General features: G+C 36.6%; 1 non-coding gene across 1 annotated transcript; it reads left to right on the top strand.

Moving 5' to 3' along the window:
- Positions 1-4,972: 4,972 nt before the first annotated feature.
- On the top strand, positions 4,973-5,079 carry LOC121214375 (small nucleolar RNA R71). Its single transcript, XR_005909958.1, has one exon. It is a non-coding gene; the product is annotated as a small nucleolar RNA R71 (small nucleolar RNA).
- The last annotated feature ends 971 nt before the right edge of the window (positions 5,080-6,050 follow it).

The following is a 6,050-nucleotide window of genomic DNA, read 5'->3' as shown; positions in this document are numbered from 1 at the left end:
TTCATATGTTGAACAGAGGAATTTCTCTCCACTAATGTAGGTAACATTGGAACTTTGAATCAATGGGTCTTTAACAATGTTGTAACGTGGCTGGGCTTAGGGGTAGGTAAAAGATAGATAATTTTAGCTTTTTAAAACAAACCCCTAGACTCAGCTTGTACCGGACCTTTCGAAATAATTACTTTCAATACATCAACTTTTCTTTCCTTTTCACATGCTCTTTAGTGCAATTTACTTCAAGTACATATGTTTCTTCTTTTTTTTCGAGTATTTTACTGCATGAACTATAGTTTTTAGAGCATTTCATACTTCTTTGCAACTCCCCCAAACTTATTTTCAAATAATACTCTAAATAGTACTGAGTCTAGTGTCTGATACATTTTTAAGATAATTAAGAAAAGTGATGGCTAACTTTGTAAGGGTTCAAATTAAATTAGGCCATAAAGTCTCAAAGTTCGGTTTCAAAGGATAAAAATTTCACCATGGTTGGCTTGAAAGGCTCAAACGGTCCAAACAACAGTTGCCTAAATCATTTTCAACGTTCCATGCTTCCGAGGATTTCGCCTCAAGAAACTACTAAGTCAATTCTAAAGACTTAAACTTTCATGCATGTCTAACTTTCCTAAAGAACTAAAATGTTATGGTATGATTTGCATGCTTTATTAGAAATACATTTCATATCATTATTAAGCTAACATAACAATTTATTGAAACAATCAAACTTTATTCATACTTAAATTTAGCATACTTAAAAAAAATCAAACTTATTGAACAAAAATGTATCATATTCATAATTAAAAGAAAAAATTTTCTCTGAGTGGAAATAATTTTAATAATTTTCGGTCCCCTCAACTTAAAATGAACAATGTCCTCATTGTTTAAAGTGAATAGATACTATACACGAGGTAGGATTCCAAAAAAGAGGAGGTGAGTCAATTTGACTGCTTAAGTACTAAGCTCTTCCTAGATCCAATCCTAGACATGTATATACCTATTGCCACACTTTAGACTTTACTACTTGTCCATATTTGCTTTTGATTCCCATCTCTTATTTTATTGTGCAGAAATAAAAATTTCCTAATTAATCCTAATTCTAAGCTAAGTTGATAAAAATTAATATATAAATTATAAATAATAAAATTATATATTAAAGTTTATCAAATTATTAATAATATTAAAGATATTTATTCTAGATGCTTTTTGAAAATATTCACAAAGAAAGGCACCTAGTTTTTTATTATTTACGAAATTAGCAACCAAATTTTAAAAATAATTCAATTAAGTCTCTAGACTTAATGAAAATTTGAAATTTAGTTGTAATTTAAAACTTGGATCACAATTTGACCCTCTTATTTGAAAAATTAAAAATTTATTTTGTCGTTCAAGGAATAATTTCTCGAAAAATTATGTAAAAATTAATTCCCAGGAAGATTGGAGGGGTCACAAGCGGTCCCGTTTAAGTTCCAGTATCTTAGACAAAATTTATTTAAACATAATAAACCCGAAAATATACCCTAAATAATTTATTAAAAATAAAAAAATTTAAATATCTGATAAACTGAACAATATTTTATCCCGTTTAGGTTTTTTTCCGTAGTAATGTTTCGAACACTGAGCATTGACTTGGAATTTACCTCGCTACCTTGGAGCTCAACAACTCTATATGGATAGACGTGTTGAATCGTGAATGGATCGGACCAATGTGATTTTAACTTATCTGGGAAGAACTTCAATCTGGAATTAAATAACAAGACTTGCTGACCTGCTTCAAATTCTCTAACTCGAATGTGCTTGTCATGCCATTTGGTATTTTCTTGAGTCTTTCTTTGAGTAATTTGGTATTTTCATATGAGAACATTCGAAATTCCTCTAGCTCATTGAGTTGGAGCATCTGTTTCTCTCTAGCAAGCTTAAGATCTAGGTTGAGTTGTCGAAGAGCACAGTAAGCTTTGTGCTATAACTCTAGAGGTAGATGACAGGCTTTCCCAAATACCAACATATAGGGTGACATTCCTAAAGGTGTCTTGTATGCTGGTTTGTAAGCCCATAAAGCATCATCTAGTATTTTGGACCAATCTCGTCGGTTCGGGCAGACTACCTTCTCAAGTATGCCTTTGATCTCTTTATTTGTCAGTTCAGCTTTCCCATTTGTCTGCGGATGGTAAGCTGTTGCAACCTTTTGTTTCACTCTGTGCTTGTCTAATAACCATTTTAACCACTTGTTCACAAAGTGGGAACTTTCATCACTGATCCTAGCTTTTGGGGCTCCAAACCTTGTAAACACATGCTTCTACAGAAACTTCATCACAACCTTAGCATCGTTTGTCAGATATGCCTCATCCTCGACCCACTTAGACAAATAGTCTACTGCTACTAGTATGTACTTGTGACCGCAAGATGGAGGAAAAGGACCAAGAAAGTCAATACCCCATACATCGAACAACTCTACCTCAATGATGTTTGTTCGAGGCATCTCATTTCTGTTGGTGACATTTCCAACACTTTGACGTCGATCACAGCTCTTCACGTAAGCATATGTATCATTGAATAATGTTGGCCAAAAGAATCCGGCTTGCAATACGTTGGCCGCTCTACGTGTACCTTCGAAGTGTCACCTACTTGGAGCTAAGTGACAATGGTATAAAATCTTTGGTATTTCATCTTCTGCCACGCATCTTCTGATCATCTGATCTGCACACTTTTTAAACACATATGGCTTTTCCTAGAAATAGTACTTCACATCATGAAAAAACTTTTTCCTTTGTTGATACGTCTTATCAATTGGCATCAAACCACAAGCTAAATAGTTAGCAATATCAACGAACCAAGGGGTATTATAGACATGATTTACCTTCAGGATATGTTCGTCTGGAAACGTCTCCTGAATTAGTATAAAAGGAGAATTCCCTTCTTGTGGCTCCAATCTGGACAAGTGATCTGCTACTTGATTTTCGACTCCCTTTCGATCTTGAATTTCTAGATCGAACTCTTAAAGTAGAAGTACCCATCGGATCAACCTTGGCTTAGCGTCTTTCTTCGTAAGTAAATACTTAATTGCCGAGTGGTCTGTGTAGACAGTCACTTTGGTACCTACCAGAGAAGATCGAAACTTGTTGAAAGCAAACATAATAGCAAGTAACTCTTTTTCTGTTACTATATAATTCAGTTGATCTCCTGTTAGGGTTCGACTTGCGTAGTAGATGGGACGAAAAAATTTGTTCCTTCGCTGGCCCAAGACAGCTCCAATTGCGAAGTCACTTGCGTCACACATCAATTCGAATGCAAATCCTCGTCTGGTGTGACAATTATGGGTACCGTGACTAATCGACTCTTCAAATTGTTGAAGGCTTTTAACCATTCCTCATCAAACTTGAATATAGAGTCCTTCTCCAAAAATTTGCATAAGGGTTTAGCAACTTTGGAGAAGTCCTTGATAAATCTTCGATAAAAATCGGCATGTCCCAAAAAGCTCCTAACACCCTTTACAGATGATGGAGGTGGGAGTCTCTCAATAACGTCTATCTTTGCTTTGTCGACCTCAATCCCATGTCTCGTTATCCGATGCCCCAAAACAACTCCTTCTCGTACCATAAAATGGCACTTTTCCAGTTGAGTACGAGATTCGTTTCTTCGCATCGCCTTAGTACCTTAGTTAGATTGGCTAAGCAATCATCGTAAGTATTTCCGAATACTGAAAAATCGTCCATAAAAAATTCCAAATATTTCTCAACCATGTCAGTAAAAATAGACATCATACATCTTTAAAATGTAGTAGGTGCATTACATAAACCAAATGGCATGCCTCTAAATGCAAATGTACCGTACAAACAGGTGAATGTCGTTTTGTGTTGATCTTCCGATGCTACTGTAATCTGATTATACTTTGAGTATCCATCAAGAAAATAGTAGTAATCTCGTCCTACGAGTCTATCCAGCATCTGGTCTAAGAATGGCAAAGGAAAGTGATCTTTCCTAGTCGCCTTGTTCAGCTTCCGGTAATCGATGCAGATTCTCCATCCCGTAACCGTTCTAGTCAGTATCAACTCATTGTTCTAGTTCTTTACGACCGTGATACCTCTTTTTTTGGCACGCACTAGACCAGGCTTACCCATGAACTGTCTAAGATGGGATAGATGATACCCGCATCTAACCGTGATACCTCTTTTTCAACTTCGACAGTGTTGGGCTCTATTGTTTTTCTGCTCCTCAATGTCAACACTTTACAATGTTCCTTCCTCAGATTTCTTGGATTCTCCGTATCACTAAGTAGAGCACCTTGTGGTCGGTTCCTGAGTTCAGTAGCAATCTGGCCCACTTGATTCTCCAAATTCCTTAGAATGGCATCGTTTTTCGCCATGTATGCCTTCAATAGATTCTCTAAGTTATTGGATGGTTTCGCTTGGGTTGGTTTCTAAACTTGTTGGGGGAAACTAGGCAGCTGAGTTAATCTAGGTTGGGCGTAAGTGTTACTGGTTCTAGCCCCTTGGTTACTCCAGGAAAAATTCGGGTGATTTCGGCACGATGAGTTATAAAAATTGGATTGTAGTCCTTACCTCCCTCAGTTTTGGTTTTGGTTACCTATGTAATATACTGATTCAGGGTTCGATGGACATTCTTCAAACAAATGTCCTTCCCCACAATACACACAGGCTATATTATCAAATTGGTTAAGTGGTTGGGCTGCAAAACTGTTAAACCCATTAGTGGTAAGATTCTTAAGCATTGAGGATATTGAAGATACTTGAAATGCGAGTGCAGTAAGAGCGTCCACTTCATGTATTACAGTGACTCGGTTTCCTAACGCTGCTCGATTGGTTGGCCATTGATAATTGTTGCTGGCAATCCTCTCAATAATTTCGTAAGCCTCATTATAAGACTTAGAAAAGAGAGCACCATTAGCAGAGGCTTCCACTACCATCCTCATGTGAGCGTTGAGACCATTATAGAATGTCTCAAGTTGAATGAATGTGGGATTCCATGATGAGGGCACTTTCGTAATAACTCTTTGTACCTTTCCCATGCCTCATACAAGGACTCATCATCCATTTTTTGGAAGGCAGTGATCTCATTCCTCAACTTGGCATTCTTGCTCAGCGGGAAATACTTCATGAGGAATCTCCGAGCTAAGTCTTGCCATGTAGAAATGGAGCTCGATGGCAATGAGTTTAACCAGGTACGAGCTCTGTCCCTTAGTGAATATGGGAACAGCTTCAGTCGTAATCCATCTTCGGGTACTCCGGCTAACTTGAAAGAATCACTCACTTCCATAAAAAGTCTTAAGTGAAGATGAGGATCTTCTGTAGACATTCCACTGAATTGGCCCACAGTCTGAAACATCTAGAACATGACTGGCTTTATCTCGAATTGTTGTGCCTCAATTTCGGGTCTCCTAATACCCAGATTAAGATTGTTAAATAATGGCACGGCATGCTATCATAAAGCTCTATCCCTATCATCAGCAATAATGATAGGGTTCTGAGCAAGGTTTGCTCCATTTCCTTGATTCATAATCTCAAAGTTTATCTCTTCGGTCCTTCTCTAGTTCGCTTGCCTTCTTCACTGTCGAAAGGTTCGTTCTATTTCAGGGTCCACAGAGAGTAAGTCGATAATCTGGTCAATACTCATAAACACCTGAAATAATCACAGAAAAATTAAGTAAAGATTTAAACAGGAAAATAAATAAACCAAAATGTAAAAATAGATTCACAAATAATGGTTGTTTTTAAAAACAGTCCCCGGCAACGGCACCGAAAACTTGGAGCGACGAAAATGTGCAAGTGTACACAATCGCAACAAGCAATAAAGTGACAAGTAAATGTCGAGTTATCATACCTACAGGGACTGTAAAAGGGAATATTTATGAAATTAATGTTAAAACACTTTGGTGATGGAAAATATTTTGGTTTAAAGATGATTAAAAACTAAGGGTTAAAAACTAAGTAAAAAAATTTTAAAATAAAAAGGTTCTAATGCTCGACTTCAAATAAAGTTTAATCAAGATGATATAATTGTGTTGGATTAATTACATTCCTTTAACTTAGAATTATTAA

Source organism: Gossypium hirsutum, chromosome D01, assembly GCF_007990345.1.
Source record: "Gossypium hirsutum isolate 1008001.06 chromosome D01, Gossypium_hirsutum_v2.1, whole genome shotgun sequence".
Classification (NCBI taxonomy): domain Eukaryota; kingdom Viridiplantae; phylum Streptophyta; class Magnoliopsida; order Malvales; family Malvaceae; genus Gossypium; species Gossypium hirsutum.
This window is presented reverse-complemented; position numbering and strand designations above follow the sequence as displayed.